The following is an 18,024-nucleotide window of genomic DNA, read 5'->3' on the forward strand; positions in this document are numbered from 1 at the left end:
TCTACCATATACAAAACAACTCAAAATGGACTATAGCAAAGGGTACAAACTTGAAATTAGAAGACGTGTATGTTCTGGAGATCTAATGCACAGCATTATGATTATAGTCAAAATACTTTCTTGTATACATCAAAGATGATAAGAGACAAGATCTTAAATGTTCTCACTACACACAAAAAATAACTGATGTGATGGGAGTATCGGCTAATGTTACAGCAGTAATTATTCTGCAATATGTAAGTGCATGAAATCAACATGTATACCTCAAACTTACACAACGCTATATGTTAGTCACATCTCAATTTTGTTTTAAAAAGGAGCATAGACAAAATGTAAAAACTAGAGAAAAGGAGAAAATCTTTGCAACCTTGGGTTAAATAAAGAATTCTTTGACAGCACAGTAGAATCTGCTCTCAGGGGTCTTACTTTCTAATGTGGAGATTCAAAATATAGGTAAATAGGATTATTTCAGATGGTGACATATGCTATGAATGAAACTAAACAGGACAATATGAGGAAAAAAAGTGTAATTATTTTAGATTAGTTGATCACTAAAGGCCTCTCTGAGGGAAAGCCTTCTGATTTGGATCTAATGGGGGAAGGAGTCAGCTTCAAGGCTGACGAAAAAGCAAATGCAAAGGCCCTAAAGTCCTGACATGCTTATCATGGTCAAAAACATAAAAGCTAGTGAAGTCGAAGTTAGTAAGAAAGGGAGAGTTGAAAGGGAAAGAACAGGTTGGATGAGAAGGCCTATTAGAATTTTAAATTTTATCTTTAAAGCAATGCGATTCTGAGCATTCATTTTGAGCAGAGACATGACTTTGGTTTTTAAAAACAACCTGGCTACAATGTAGAGAAGGGACTGTAGGGGGCCCAAAGGTGGAACATGGAAACATCATAGACTACAGAAGCCTAGGCACAACATGATGTAGCTGTGGTTGAAAAATAGAGACTAGGTAGAGGAGGCCAGGAAAGAGGAAACAAGGACAATTTTGGTCTTGAGCTTGAAAAGCAAGACATGAAGTTAAGTGAGGAAGTCTAGATTTAGGGACGATGGGGCAGAAGGCGAGGCAAGAGTTCTGTCTTAAACATGTTTAGTTTGAGATCTTTATAAAAACAAGCAGAGATTTGTACAGAAAGATGCTCAAGACAATGTTAAAAAGTATGTATGATTTTTAAATAATATATGTTAAATACTGAAAAATACAATATATATGCCAAGTATGAAAGTCTACAAAACCATATTACAAATTAGCTGCAGCAGCTATACACCTGATTGTAAGCAACTTGACTCTCTCTGTTATACATACTGCAATATCTAAACAGTAAATGCAATTTGGTCTTGTAACAGAAAAGAAAAAAATTGCAAATGTTTTTAAAAGCAATGACTTGAAAAGGAAAAAATTTAGTTTCAAGACCAGAAGATGAAAAAATGCGTATGATTAAAATAATTTAAAAATCTATCCTCAATGGTGTAACACATTATCTAAAATATGCAAGAATAATAACAAAGACTATAGGTAAACAAAAAGTAGTTGATGGGTGTAGTAGTTGATGGGTGTGGGTTCATCTGACTTCTTACCTGCCTTGTGGTTTATGCAAATAAAAATGGGAGAAAATAACAAAAAGATGCATATAACTACTGTGTGTTAAGTGATATTCATCGAGCATAACACAACTGTCATTAATGCTCCTTACACCATCAAAGGTACTTGCAAGTATGGTAACATCTCTTCCTTTTGAGCACTGGCATAAGAACCTAACTCACATCCATAAGATTCCAAGGGATAACATACCTTCTGTGTGTTTGTCCTTAGATACTAAAACCTTAAATAATGAAACCAATGTCCTCTTAAAGCCTGCTGGAGGATTTAGTAAATTCTCTGAAATACAATTTCCCAAAGCAATCCTCTACAGGTTACACAGAAATAAACCTGGTATTGCCTCCTCACTGCTACAATGACAAATATTCATTCAACAAGATACAACAAACGTGTTGAGAATAAGCTGCCAAACCCTATCTTAGATGTTAAGATCTATAATGGAAAGATAGATGGGGCCCCTGCCTTCATGGAAGTTTTAACAATAAGTAAATAAAAATACAAGAATAAAAAAAACTCAGCTGGGTAAAGGGACAGTGAAGAGGGGAAAGAGATTGGATACAATGGCAAAGGTCTGAAAGATCTCTCTGAAAAGATGACACGAGGGAAGAAAAATCAATCAGTAGTTCTCAACAACAGGCTGCAGACTTATCCCGGAAGGTTTTTAAAGATACTATAGTCCCTGTGCCAGACCAATTAAATCAGAATTTCTCAGACTGGGTCTGGCTCCTCAGGTGTCTCTTAAGTACAGGCATTACCTCATTTTATTGTGCTTTGCAGATACAGTGTTTTTTACAAATGGAAGGTCTGGGGCAACCCTGCATCAAATGAGCGAGTCTGTCAGCACTATTTTTCCCACAGCATTTGCTTACTTCACGTCTGTATCACATTTTGGTAATTCCCGTATTTCGAACTTTTTCATTATTATTTTATTTGTTATTGGTGATCTGTGATCAGTGATCTCTGAGGTTACTTTTATCCTTGTTTTGGGGCACCACAAACTAAGACAGTGAACTTAACTGATAAATGTTGGGTGTGTTCTGACCGCCCACCAACCAGCTGTTCCCCGGAACACAATATTGAAATTAGGCCAATTAATAACCCTACAATGGTCTGTAAGTGTTAAAGTGAAAGGAAAATTCTCATGTCTCTCCACTTTAAATTAAAAGCTAGAAATGATTAAGTTCAGTGAGAAAGGGATAGGCCAAAAGCTAGGCCCCTGGCACCAGTTAGCCAAGTTGTAAATTCAAAAGAAAAGTTTTTTTTTTTTTTAAAGATTTTATTTATTTATTTGACAGAGAGAGACACAGAGAGAGGGAATACAAGCAGGGGGAGTGGGAGAGGGAGAAGCAGGCCTCCCGCTGAGCAGGGAGCCCCATACGGGGCCCGATCCCAGGCTAACCCTGGGATCATGACCTGAGCCGAAGGCAGATGCTAACAACTGAGCCACCCAGGTGCCCCGAAATAAAAGTTCTTAAATAAAATCAAAAGTGCTACTCCAGTGGACACAGGAATGAAAGTGCAACACCTTTACCACTGACATGGAGAAAAGTTTCAGTGATTCCGATCAAACAGCCACGTTCCCTTAGGCCAAAACCCAATCCTGAGTGAGGCCCTAACTCTCTATTCAATTCTATGAAGGCTGAGAGAGGTGAGGAAACTAAAGAGAAACTTGAAACTGGAAGAGGTTGGTTAATGAGGTTAAAGGAGAGAAGCCAACTTTATAACATACAAGTGCAAGCTGAAGCAAGTGCTGATGTAGAAGCTGCAACAAATAATCCGGTCAGTAACCATCAACATGGAGGCAAAATCTTACACTGCAAAAAGATTACAACTCTGAAAGCTAAGATGATGGCTAGCATTTTTAGCAATAAAGTAAATTTTAATTAAGGCATATACATTGCTGGGGCACCTGGGTGGCTCAGTCAGTTAAGCATCGGACTCTTGGTTTCAGCTCAGGTCATGATCTCAGGGTCCTAGGATCAAGCCCCATGCTGGGCTCCAAGCTCAGGGTGGACTCTGCTTGAGATTCTCTCTCTCCCTCCCTGTCTGCCACTCCTGCTCATGCTGTCTCTCTCTCTCTTTAAAATAATTAAGTAAAATCTTAAAAAAAAAACATACACAAAAGATATTAAAAAACATAATGCTATTGCACAATTAATACACTACAATATAGCACAAACATACTTTTCATATGCACTGGGAAACCAAAAAAATTTCATTCCATTCCCTTTATTGAAATATTTGCTTTATTACACTGGTTTGGAACTGAACCCTCAATATCTCCAATGTATGCCACTATAACCATAGTTGAGAACCACTGGGGGGGGGGAACCCAATTTTGATCTGGGATAAAAGGGTTCAGGTGTAAAGGTCATGGGGAGAGGCAGGAGAGGAAGTCAGAGTAGGCAGAAGTCTAGTAGGCTAGGCTAAGGAGTACTGCCCAGTTTATTCTAAATGCCATGAAGGGCCACTGAAGAAAATTAATTAAAAAAATCTCAGTTGCTGAATAAAGGTATGGCTGCAGGGGCGCCTGAGTGGCTCAGGTGGTTAGGCGACTGCCTTCGGCTCAGGTCATGATCCTGGAGTCCCGGGATCGAGTCCCGCATTGGGCTCCCTGCTCGGAGGGGAGTCTGCTTCTCCCTCTGACCCTCCCCCCCTCATGCTCTATCTCATTCTCTCTCTCAAATAAATAAATAAAATCTTTTAAAAAAAAAGGTATGGCTGCATTCTGCAGATCCACATCTTAAGTAATAAAATGGTACAATTTACACAATTAGTAATTTAAAAATCCTTGATAAGCTCAACAGGGGCATTTCTTTTCAACTTGTCAGATTCTGATTTCAAAAAATGTACCGGCACAGTCACAGAAGAACAAAGGATCTCTATCCTCTACTTGTATCACTTTTAATTTTAAAAAGCTTTTTGGGGGTGCATGGGTTGCTCAGTCAGTTAAGCATCTGCCTTCTGCTCAGGTCATGATCCCAGGGTGCTGGGATCCAGGGAGCGTGCTTCTCCCTCTCCCTCTGCCGTTCCCCCTGCTGTGCTCTCTGTCAAATAGGTATTAAAAAAAAAAAAAAAAAAGCTTGGGGCACCTGGGTGGCTCAGTCGGTTAAGCATCTGCCTTTGGCTCAGGTCATGATCCCAGGGTCCTGGGATCAAACCCCGCATTGGGCTCTCTGCTCAGCAGGGAGCCTGCTTCTCCCTCTGCCCGCTGGTGCTCTCTTTCTCTGTCAAATAAATAAATAAAATCTTTTTTTTTTAAAGCTTTTTGTTATTTGCATGCTATTAAGAATATATATTTTTTTACATTACTGTCCTGCTTACTATGTACCTAAAAATCTGAATCATTAGGGTCTGAAGGTCAGTCTACAAAAAGAGCCTACTGAATAATAAATACACCCCCTTTAAGGGAAGAGAAAGTAATCATATTTCTGTGACCCTGAGCAATGACAGGAAGAAACTAGCATTTTTCGTTGAAATTTGATATACCAAAACATGAGCATCTGCATTTTCCAGATTTGAGCAATGAATATATATTACCTTGTAACAATTTTTTTTTGGGCGGGGGAGTGTTAAGATGAAAGAAGAAATCAAGAAGGAAAAAAGGCAGTATTTTAAAAGCAAACAATTTCCAAAAGGTCTAGGGGAAATTTGGAAGACAGCGGTTTGTCATAATATAAATATCAACCTTTCAAAATGAAAGGATGACACTCAACAGTGGTTACAAAAGGATGGTTTTCATGAAGGACAGCTATCATAGATTAAAAATTTTTTTAAAATCTGTAAAGGGTTCCACATCAAGACAAAATAAACTATGATCTCTAAAATTCCTTCAGTCTCAAAAATTGTAAGATTCTATGGTTACTCACCATTACAAAAGTATTTAAAAATACTCAATATGAAAAACATTATTTTTAGTGATATTTAAAATCTAGCATCTCTGAAAAAAAAAAGAACACACTTTCACAAATTGCCAATCTGCTCAATTCAATAAATGACAATTATCTTTCTGGCCACCATGGGTTTCTAAGTATCCAAGCTCTGTTTACCTTTCTTTCCTCATTAATCTTATGTGAGAATTTAGTTCTTCTGGAAAATGAAATACAATGTCCCGGGGCGCCCGGGTGGCTCAGTCATTGAGCGTCTGCCTTCGGCTCAGGTCATGATCCCAGGGTCTTGGGATCCGGCCCCACGTCAGGTTCCCTGCTCTGCAGGAGGCCTGCTTCTCCTTCTCCCACTCCCCCTGCTTGTGTTCCCTCTCTCGCTGTGTCTCTGTCAGAAAATAAATAAAATCTTAAAAAAAAAAAGAAATACAATGTCCCACTGATTTAAATAGTAAACATTAAAAAGAACCTGCAACCAGATGAGCATACTATATGCACTCAACAAATGTTTTACTGAACAAATAAAGAATCTCTAGTAAGTAAGAAGTAATAGTCAAGTATCAATACGAATATAAAAAGCAAACAGATTCTGTGTAAACCATATTCTTTGGTTTCTGTGACTCTCTGACAGCTCTTTTTTTCTATCCCTCTACATAAACGTTAACGTGCTTTTTGCCATCTCTCTTTACCAGCTCCCTCTATGTGCTTTCTTCCTTGGCCATCTCATCTATTGTTCACTAAGGATAATTCCCAAAACTTTCCTTCAAACTACAATCTTTAGACATACATTTTTAATTGTCTATAGTACAAAATGTCTCCACTGAAATCTCTGGACAGAACTACAAACTCAAAATGTTTGATTCCCCTACTGGTTCATACAAATGTTTATCCAGCGCCTACTATATTATCAGGCACTCCTAGGAACAAATGAAAAAGACATGCTGTCCTCATCAACTGAGTGGAGATAACAGGAAATGTGAGAAGGCTGGAAAAGGTTCGCAAAGAACTGGGAGGAAAGAGACAACTAGGCAAACGAGGCATTGACAATCAGTGCTGACACCCCAGTAAAAGCTGGAGACCAGTGATATAAAGTATTCCCAAGGCTGTCCAGTTTGAAGACTCTCATTAATGCCCAGCAGCACAATCAGGAGTGGGGAGTGGTGGGAAGCACACAGCAGCTGGAATGATAAGGAATTAGGCTGTGCCATACATGTGTAAAGAAAAGCAAGGCAAAAGAAGATATTGCCAGGAAAATGGTTAGAATAACATTTCATGGAAGTCTAAGCCAGAGAGTAAAGCAGGAGAAGGTGGAAGAGAACAAGGAAGACAGCAGAAGGAACTGCCAATTTTAATATGATTGTATAAAAGCTCCACCAATAGTAATTATTAAATGCTTACTGAGTCAAGCTTACTATGTATTGCTTTGTTCATTTAATAAAAACAACAGAGGGGCGCCTGGGTGGCTCAGTCAGTTAAGTGTCTGCCTTAGGCTCAGGTCATGATCTCAGGGTCCTGGGATCGAGCCCCGCACTGCACTGAGCTCCCTGCTCAGCAGGGAGTCTGCTTCTCCCTCTCCTCCCCACTCGTGCTGTCGCTATCTCTTTTCTCTCCCTGCTTGTGTTCTCTCACTCTCGCTCTCTCTCAAATAAATAAATAAAAATCTTTAAAAAAATAAATAAAATAAATAGAAACAACAGGAGAAAATGTACTATCTGAGTGAGAAAAGTGGAGGCACAGGAGCTTGCGATTTGAAGTTAAGGTTTCAGGTGATGAGAGGGGTTTAGAACATCAGACGTTAAAAGTCAAGCACACATTGTATATGTGACTGAGTGTGCATAGGTACACATACCCACAAAGAGTGATAAATATGGTAAACTACTAACAATCAGGGAATAGGGATGAAGGAATATAAGAATTTTTCATACTATTCTTATAATTTTTCTGTGAGATTAAGATTATTCCAAAAGAAAAAGTTTAAAATGGGCGCCTAGCTGGCGCATGTGACTCTTGGTCTTGGGGTCATGAGTTTGAGCCCTGCGTTGGCCGTGGAGCCTACTTAAAATAAAAATTAAAAAAAAAAGTTAAAAACAAAAAGCTCACCTGCTTTCCCAAACACGTTCTTCTCCCCAACTTCACCATAACCACCTTTCCTGACCTCTAGATTTTTTAAAAATTTATTTAAGTAATCTCTACAGCCAACGTGGGGCTTGAATTCATTACCCCTAAGATCAAGAGTTGCATGCTCTTCCGACTGGAGCCAGCCAGGCACCCCTCTCTGACCTCTAGATTTAAAACCTTGAATGGTGCTCCATATTTATGTCTCCCACTTCTAACACGAAGAGGGATGTAAGTTCTATACGCTCTAATGTAGTGATGTCTCTTGAAAGCATTTTAAAAAAATCTGAACTCTATAATGTAAAAATATCAGCTTGGGAATAAGAGCTCAAAGCCCAAGTCACCAAAATTTACCAATGAAGAAACAACTTTAGACAAGTAAAAATAACTTGCCCCAAACTCATATAGCCATGAAGAGATACGGCCAAGATTAAATCCAGACTGATGGCAAAGCCAGTGCCCAGATAACCTCACCATAGGAAAATCAGAATTTAATTTTCATTATAAAAGAGATAAACATCAAATCTTTAAAATGTAATAATAAACGTGATTTTAGGCTAAGAGGTTCTAAGATTCAAGTTTTTATTTTCAAAACTTACTGTATTACAATACAGAATAAAATATCAAGAATAAAAAATTATAGTGACAAAATACAGTAAAAATGTATTCCATCTGTTGTAGAAATATGTAGAAATGGAAAAAATCTAAGACTCAATGCACTAAAGACTGTTAAAAAAAAAGGGGGGGGTAGCTATGTACAGAATTGTTTCCCCTCTCAAAATTTTTATGTTGAAGTCCTAACTCCCAACTTGACAGATGGTATTTGGAGATAGGTCCTTTGGGAGATAATTAGGTTTAGCTGAGGTAATAAGGGTGGGGCCTCATAATGGGGTTAGTGCTCTTTTAAGAGAAGACACCACAGCTCTCTCCCAACCACACGAAGACACACAGCTAGCAAGCCAGGAAGACCTCACCAGAACCTGATTATGTGGGCACCCTGATCTTGGTTTTCCAGCCTCCAGAGCTGTGATAAATTCATGTTAAGCCACCTAGTCTATGGTAGGTTTTTTTTTTTTTTAAGATTTTTATTGATTTATTTGAGAGAGAGAGAGAGAAGGAGCCAGGGTGAGGGGGAGAGGGAAAAGCAGACGCCCTGCTGAGGAGGGAGCCCACTCATGCATGACCTGAGCTGAAGTCACTCAACCAACTGAGCCACCCAGGCGCCCCTATGGTATTTTCTCATGGCAGCTGGAGTTGGTTAAGGACGAGGAGACTGATGAGTTAACTTCAGAAAACATTTAGTCTATCAAATTTTAAACTAAATTTTCCATTTAAAATGAAAAGGTCTTGCTTTGGGTAAGAGACTGAACTGGTCAACTTCTAAGTTCATTTCGATCTCCAACTGTTATAATCAGTATTTCTAAAGTTAGAGTGACATCAAATATTTTTTAAGATCACATTTGCTGCTGTAATAGAAAAACTAAGAATACCACCATATGTTGAGTGCCTCTACTACAAATAGCACTACAGCAAAAGCATTAAAAATTGTCATTTTTAAAAACAAAGTGTAATATAAATAAATCTGTTGGAATTCTAATCAGAATGGAAGAAGGGCTCAGGCTGTTCTTAGAAACTGAAACATGTGAATTAAGTTTCTGGGGCAGAATGCCTTAACAATCAGAACAAGAAACGTAGTTATCAAACCTTCTGTACCATAAATTACTGTTCTAGCAAAGTAACAAACCTGTGTATCTACCATTTACTAGATGAGGTGATTGCCACATTATTCTTTTTGACAACTTACAGTATTTTTAAACTGTTCGTATCACACCATTACTTTTCTTCAAACTGATTTAAATACCAGCTCTAACATTTTGTAGCTAGGTGTTTTTATAGCATAATTGTGGCATATGCATATTATGGCATAAGCACGTCCCTAGTCATTAAATATAATTCTGAATTTTTATTTCCTCATCTGTGGGCTCTATCTTCTAGTCTATTACGAGATTTAATTAACAAAGTGTATAAAACTCTTAAAATAGTGTCTGCATTTAATAAAAGCTTAACAAATGGTAATAATGTTTTCAAAACTTAAATATTACAAATAAAAACCAAAGCATAAAAGTTTCTTCATTAACTTTTTTGCAAGGCAAGTATGTTGGATGTTACAGGAGGAAAACAGAAGCATTCTCTTTCAAGACGCTCAATTGACATTATGAACTCTCCTAAAACTTTCACATAACTAATCTGCTGCCTTTAAGGGTTGTGATTTCAAGTTTAAATTTCTAAGTGTAGAGAACTGGTTAGCATCCCTCTCTGCCAAGCAACTGGCTCTGTTCCCCAACATTAAAATGTCTTAATATTTAAATAAAATATTTAAAATAAAATATTTAAAATATAAAATAAAATATTTAAAATAAAAATACTCCAATTATGAGTGCTTTAATGTGAATGGAATGGTCAACTGATTATAGGAAGCTCCTTTTTATTTATTTATTTTTTAAATATTTTATTTATTTATTTGAGAGAGAGAATGAGAGAGAGCACATGAGAGGAGGGAGAGTCAGAGGGAGAAGCAGACTCCCTGCTGAGCAGGAAGCCCGATGTGGGACTCGATCCCAGGACTCCAGGATCATGACCTGAGCCGAAGGCAGTCGCTTAACCAACTGAGCCACCCAGGCGCCCAGGAAGCTCCTTTTTAAAATGTACTATTTCTCAATGGTTCATCTTCAACATATGTGGCTTAATTTCCTTCACTTATATAAAAGTACTCATGCTGAACTGATTTAAAAAAAAAAAGTCTGTCTTGAGACATGTAAGCTACCCATCTCTCTTTTTGCTACTTTCTACTTTCATTCTCTCCATGTTTCCAGTTTGTCATATATAAAACAATATTTGTTATGTTGTTTATTATTACTTTTTTTTTTTTCTTTTAGTAATCTCTATACCCAACATGAGGCTCCAACTCACGACCCTGAGATCAAGAGTTGCATGCTCTTCTGACTGAACCAGCCAGGCACCCTATTCCTGACTTTTTAATCCTTATTCAACAGTTCTTTCTCTGCCTCCAAAATGTGAGATATTTCATCTTTCTACATTCTGTATCCTAATTTTGATGCGAGTTACATGAATCTACACATATTAAAACTCATAGAATTGTACACCAAAAGCTCCAATTTTTCTTTATCTAAATTTCAAAAACTATACAGAAATATAACCAATCTCTACTTCTTTCAAAAGCCTCATTCAATAACACCTATCTGTTCCATTTTCCTGACCTCCAGAAGTTAATTCTATACCTCTTATGTTGTGCTTCTTTAGTTAAGATCTACATATATGGTCTGTTTCCTAGTTACCAGAAATACTGAATAAGCTACAATATTCATCTTTAAAATGCATTGGATAGGGACGCCTGGGTGGCACAGTTGGTTAAGCCTCTGATTCTTGGTTTCAGCTCAGGTTGTAATCTCTAGGGTGGTTGAGATGGAGCCCTGTATTGGGCTCCGCACTCAGCCCAGAGTCTACTTGAGATTCTCTCTCGCTCTGCCCCTTCTGCTTGTGTGTGCCTGCTCCCTCACTCTCTCTCTCTGAAATAAACAAATCTTTAAAATAAAATACACTGGATAAAGTCAATGTGTACTTGCCCAACTACTTAACCCATTTTAGTAAAAAGTACTAAGCTTTGTTCCTTGGTGACCATTTCTCCAGTCTCCCAACTGTTTTTGGTTTTGTTCTAAATTATCCTTAATATATCTCTTTGGGAGTCTTTGAGAGGCGCTCCACAGGGCCTTTGTGCAAATAGAAAAACATACCCTTCTGGGAAGATACAGGTAATCCTCTGGGTGAGGTGCTGATGCACTGGGGAAAAGGGAGGAAATGAAGGCACAATTACCCCCTGGGAGGCCTAGCCAGAGAATAGGACTCTCTGCAAGCAGAGCATGGAGTAGGTTTCAGTCCTTGTTGCCTCCTTCACCCCCACACATTTGTGCAATATACAAACTGTACAGTCATACACAGCAGCCCTACACTTTCAGATTATTCATTAGTAAAGAGGAAAGGATGATCAAGTATTAACGTCTCTAGCTACCCATACTCCAATCACACGTGCATCCATCTCTTATCTTGTAAACTCAAGATTTATTTGGAGGGGATCTTCCAACATCATAGAGAACCACTCTCACTTTGTCTTTAACTTTCTCCTTTTCATAGTTCTCTTTTCTGTTTTAAATATGGTCAAGGCTCATGTAATATCAAAGAATATAAAATTCAAAACATACACAGAAACATATTTAATGTGATCTTTGCAACAATCCTGAGATAGGGGAAATGGGTATTTTCCTTATTTCACAGATGAATAAACAGATTTCCCCTGCTATCAGAAAGCAAAGTATTCCTCTGAAACCTTTTGTAAGCTGAAATGGTTACAGCAAAGAAACAATTACCATTAATTTATGTGGAAAACTTTTTGTGCTGTCCCCAGACCCAAGAAATAACCTTTCTTAGGCTTTTCTGACACCTTAGGACACGTCTTGCTAACAAAATCACAAAATAGATCATGATAAAGCACAGACAAACTAGATGCTGAGTGTAGTTCCAGGGGAAGGAGCTTGGTGGCACAACTCTTGCTGCTCAGGGTGCGCCCTGCCTCTATAATGGCTGACTGCTAAATTTCCGTTTTGCCTTTTTCCGTAAAAACAAAAATCGTCTTCAGAATTTTTAGTTAGAAAAAGCAAATAATAATGTATGTCCTTCATAAAAACAAAGTGGGGTAGTGCGAACCTTCAAAAAGCAGGGAATACCTGTATCTAAAATTTGAAGAAGCCATGTCATTTGCCCCCAAAGTTAACAGTAGGCACAAAAGACAAAACTTAGGTGACAAAAGGTTTAAACCTAGGTTTTTACACTCGTAGTCCAGAGCTCATACTGAGTATTCAAGTCACCTAAAAATCAAGAAGTCTCACTACTTATTCCTCCCTGCTTAACCTTCCACCCTTATTACTTGACCTAAATTCTTTTAGGGTCACCAAGGATCTCTCAGCCAAATCCAAAGGCCACTTCTCTTACATCTTTCTGAACTCTGCTACATTTGGCGTAATAATCCTATTTTTTAGATTATTCTCTTCCATCCTGATTTCTGTAGTTGACTTCCTTCTTCACTTATTCATTGTTGCTCTCCTTCTCTTGCCATAAATTGTCTAAGATATCCTGCTAAATTTCTGTCTAAACAAATACCTTCACTTTGCAGTTTATCAAGGAAATGGTTGCCCCGAGTATGTAGTTAAGGCTCTACATTACAGCTCATCTCCTGTAATGCTGCCACTGCCTGTGATGAATCTATTCCATTCCAGGCTTCCATCACTTCTGGCCTTCATCAATTCCAACTGTTGCCTGATCCTATCTAGCATTCATTTCTCATAGCATTTATGTCCTAAAGCGTGAAATACAAAAGACTACTGATGACATATTAGATGATTTTAAGTGGTCCATGGAAGCATATTTAAAATTATGTTTATTCTGAAACACACTGAAGGAAAAAAACCATAACAGCAAATAATTATGTATGTTTTCTTTGAAATTCACTTAATTAAAAGACGGTAAGTTGAATTAAAGAAAAATATTAAGACAAATGATTTGAACATTTAAAAAGTCATGACTTGTCCTAAGTTTGGGCAATACTGGCCACTGGGAAGTCCATGTAGGGTGGAACTTAAGCACTACAGTTAGGCTCTGGGTCAATGATTCGAATCCCATATACTAGCTAAGTAAATCTAGAAGAATTACCTAAACCTCTTTAAATCCCAGTTTTCTAGCTGTGTAACAGGGATAAAATAATCCACCACCTAGGTGTATTGTATAGACCGAAAAAGATAAGCCACAAAATTATCTTCGCTCAGTGCCTGGCACGGAAAGTGCTCAACAAATATTAATAATTGCAATTATTCATGCCCTCTCTTGGCCATCATGCCCTCACTTGTAATCAATTAGTCACGTGATCTAGACTATAGACAATTTTCATTTATGGATTTTCTGCCCCAAACTTCCCTTATCTGCTTTTATGTCTTTATTTTTATCTTCTGGTATAAATCCAAAGATCACATGATAACTTTTAACATTCATCTTTAAAACTGTAAGCATCTTGGCAACGGGAACCAAAAGCCATACATATTCCTGATTCACTAGGCCTTATGAAATTAAAAGAATCTTTAATATTTGTTGAATAAATCTAAAAATTAGAAAGGAAAATCTGCTGCAAATAAATCTCACAATGGATAGTACATAAACACAAACTGTCTGAAAGCATCTGATACTATTCTAATGTGTAAATAAGGGGGAGGGGGATGACAAGGTATTCCTTTGCTCCACTAAGATATCCGTCAGTTTAATCTTAGCTGTGGGTCTCTTCTGTTTCCCACTCTCATACATTCAATAATAAAATCTAGGTATATACCAACCACTGTATAAGGTGATGAAGATCTGGAAACAATTTAGTAAAGGAAAACAGACTAGTACTGGAACACAGGTAAAAAGAAAATTACTAGATAATATGCTACGTAAGTAATATCCAAGTGTTTTTTATACTGTATGTGCTCCACAAATCCTGACTATACCCCATCCTCCTCTAACGTAGAGCACCTAGCAGCACCACACAGGGCTGACAACATTACATCACATTAACAGTAATAACCTAACTGCTACCTTGTTTTAGGTATATGCTAACCATATATAAGTTTTTGTCTACCATCCAGACCACTGTTGAAATTCACTAATAGCCCTTGTTTCATCTGATTTGCCAGCAAACATGCACATACACAGGCCCTAAAACATGACTGGCATTCTGTTAATCTACAGCAAAATGACTACAAATATAACTGGCAAAAACATCAGGTTATATTTAGCCTTTCTGGGGATTGGGAAAAATATACAATAGGAAATGTACTGAAGTTACCCTCTCTAGAGAATTCTTTTACCACAAAGATGTCCTGACTGATGCATCAAAGGCTTTATTATTGAGGAATTTAAAATGTTGTGACTCAGGAAACTAACATTAATTCTCAAGCTTCTAAGCAACAGTTAACAATGATGAAGATAAGCTATCACTGTGTTACCTTTTCATAAGTTGATAAATCTCACTTTACTGAAAGTGTATTAGTCATAACTCAGTGAGACACAACTCTTGGATCTCCTTCACTGTAAGAATAGGGTTCTGTACCAATTTGTTTTTTATCAATTTTATCAATCTCATTTTGTCAGTAATCAATCCTTGTCTTACACAAATATGGCATAAACAGCATCTGAAACAGAAGTTACTCAACTGGCTTACAAGTTGAAGCAGTGTTTGGATGAAGGGCAAGAGGAAACCACTTGCAGGGAGGGGAAAATATATTAATCTTCAAAGACATTTTACCAATAAAGGTGGTGGGGTGGTGTAAGGGTAGTGGGGAGATGGGCTGGAATGAGTCAGAACTTCTGTATTTTCAGCTGTGCTCAACATACTGAGCCCAGGGTTACTGACTGTAGAGCAGGAAGAAATCTTTTTTTTGTTTTTTAAAGATTTTATTTATTTATTTGAGAGAGAGAGAGAGAGAGAGAGAATGAGAGGTAGAGAGCATGAGAGGGAAGAGGGTCAGAGGGAGAAGCACACTCCCTGCTGAGCAGGGAGCCCGATATGGGACTTGATCCCAGGACCCTGGGATCATGACCTGAGCCGAAGGCAGTCACTTAACCAACTGAGCCACCCAGGCACCCAGGAAGAAATCTTTAAGAAACAAAATCTAGTGTGTGGTGTAAAAAGAAAAAGAAAGAAAAACTATTTAAACTCCCAAAGAATATATACTCCTCTCTAAGAATAAACAGATTACTCACTGCTTGGAAGAGTACTTTCTTCTATCAATATTCTGCCAATTCACTATTAGTTGGCCTTTTACTATGTACTAAGCACAGTAATAAGCCCTTTACACACATTATCTTTATTAATACTACAGCAAACCTTGGAGGGAAGTACTATTATTATTATCACCTCCATTTTACAGATGAGGAAATATTTTATCAATAATAGAGGCCAGATCTCAAAATTTAAAAGCTGTATGCCGTACTATACATTTAAGAGTTTTAACCAACTGGCCTTTAAATAGAAAAAGATAGAAAAACTAGCTTCTATCCTATCCCCAAAGTAGTTATAACTATTTTTTACACCTTGCAACACTTTCACCACTGTATGCAACTATGTTTCTATACTGAAATCAAATGAAAGAAAAAACTAGGTTGAGAATGCTGCATCTTTAGTTACTACAGTTCCTAAAATTACAAGGACCAGGAAGGCAGTTTGATGGCCCAGAGCATCCTTTGGATTTAGACAGTTTGGGCTTGAATCTCCACAGCAGTGACCTTGGTGAAATTAATATCGTAGATTTCATTTCCTCATCTGTAAAATGGGATGATGATGATAACAACATCTCCCTCAAGGAAAGATCATATATGTAAAGGGCTTATTACTATGCTCAGTACAAGTAAAACATCAACTAATGGTGGAGGGAAAACAGCCACATATACATGCTCACCAAACCAAAATATAAAAGTAAAAAGCTTAGATTCTCACAAGTCGATTATGGAAGAAGAAAATTACTATTTGACTACATGCTCAAGATAAAATCCAAATTCAACCTATTCCTAATTTTTTAGGGGATCAATGCATTTGAGGTGGGCCAGAAACGATGCTGCAGTGCATCTGTGACACACACCTAAAAATGGCTCCACTCAGAGCAGCATCTTAATCACCAACAGAGGAGGTTAAATCTACTTTCAACAAATGCTGGAGTTAGACTTGGTGGGCGCTTAAGTATCATTCTATCGTTTTTATTTGCAGGAAGGAGTAAGTTATCAGGCACTTAATCAAGAATCGTGATGCTTCTGGTGCATTCCAAATGAAAATCTTACAGCACAGCTGCCTACCGTACAATTAATTCCAAGTACCCTAGCAAGGCATGAATCTATGAACCTAGGCTGAGGATCGGTCAATGCAGAAATTTGGGTAGCAAACATCAGGCATGTTGGAAACCTCAAAAAAACAAAAACAAAAAAACCACCAAACCTCAAACCAAGTCAAAACAAATATGCACCCCTTTAAAGGAACTAGACGCATTCCTCTCGGGCAAAAGAACAATTTATCAGTGTTCCCATTGGTCCCCATGCCCTTTTCTTCAAGTCCTAAAGCGGGGCCTTTACCGTAACACCAATAATATTAACGCTATCTCAAAGAGAGCGAGCTGCAGAGTGGGATTCACTACGTAAGGTTAAGGGATGGCGAGGCCTAGGGTATGAAATGACTAAACCCTCCTCTGGAGTTGGGGCAGCACGTCCCTAGCGGAAGTAGGGTTGGTCCAGATTCCCCCCAAGAGCCTCCCACGGAGCCAGGTCTTTAACCCGGTCTCTCTCAGACACTGCTCACTTCAAATTCCACCCTCACTACACACGGAAAAGTAGGCAGTCAAGGCCCTAGATGAGCCCTTGAGTTGTCTGGGGGACGCATCCCACACATTAGAAAAAAAGACCGCGCGCCCGCCTATCCCAAGGATGGAAACTCCCTTCTTTAGCCGGCAAGGCGAGTAATCCCCCCCGCAGGGCCTGAGCTTGGGACTGGGTGGGAGAAAGAGACCAACGGGTCCGGAACTCCCGCTGCAGACCACATGGGGCGGGTCTGACTCCGGTTTCCCGCTCCCCGACCAGGAGGCCGAGACTTCCCCCAGACACGGACATCATGGGAACCAAAAAAAAAGAGGGGGGTGGCTAGACCCAAGGCCGCCTCCAAGCGACTTCCCAGTATCTGCCAGCCAGGGTCGGGGTGCGCTTCCACGCCCCAGGCCGCCCCACGCCAGCCGTCCCCGATGGGGCCCGCTTTGATCACAGCCCCTACGCCCTCGCTTTCCTTACCGGCCAGGGCGAGTGTCAAGCGGAGTGGGTCTGCGCACTTCGAGAGTCTCCGCCGGGCTCTGATCGAGGAAAGGGGAAGGGGAGGTTGGGGGTAGGGGGTGGCTGGAAGGGCCACCGGACTGGGAAAGCCGAAGCTGCGGATGGACAAACCGCCAAAGCACTTTCGCCGCTTCCCGAGAGGGAGAGAGCAAGCGAGAAAAAGAAGCAAGATGGCGGCTAGCCAGCCCCTACGTACTACGTCATGCCGCGGCGTACGTATGGCAAATCTCCGCAAGACCGCCCTCCGGCGCAGAGACGGCCAGATCACGTGTAGCCTCCGTGGCGGCCCAACCCCGGCGGCAGGCGACGGTGCCTCCTGCTGGAAGGAGGGAGTTCCTGCAGTCGAAATTCCCGCAGCCGGGGTAAGATTTTGCCTGAGTTCTCTCCAGGAACTTTGAGGAGAGGGCGACTGTAGGTTGATTTGCCTCAGGAGAGTGAGCACTCCTGCATGTGGT

The 18,024-nt window shown here is 39.3% G+C and overlaps 1 protein-coding gene across 12 annotated transcripts in view; it reads right to left on the reverse strand.

Annotated features, from left to right (window-relative positions):
- PRRC2C (proline rich coiled-coil 2C) overlaps nucleotides 1-17,750 on the reverse strand; it is a 92,320-nt gene extending 74,570 nt beyond the window's left edge. For all 12 annotated transcript variants that reach the window (XR_003612273.2, XM_028122948.2, XM_028122943.2 and 9 more), the window contains exon 1: nucleotides 17,531-17,750. The gene's annotated coding sequence lies outside the window, so the exon portion shown is untranslated. The remainder of the gene's footprint in view (nucleotides 1-17,530) is intronic.
- Nucleotides 17,751-18,024: the final 274 nt, after the last annotated feature.

This window comes from Eumetopias jubatus, unplaced genomic scaffold, assembly GCF_037043125.1.
Source record: "Eumetopias jubatus isolate StellerSeaLion01/CBP00866 unplaced genomic scaffold, mEumJub1_p1.0 scaffold_12, whole genome shotgun sequence".
Taxonomy (NCBI): Eukaryota; Metazoa; Chordata; class Mammalia; order Carnivora; family Otariidae; genus Eumetopias; species Eumetopias jubatus.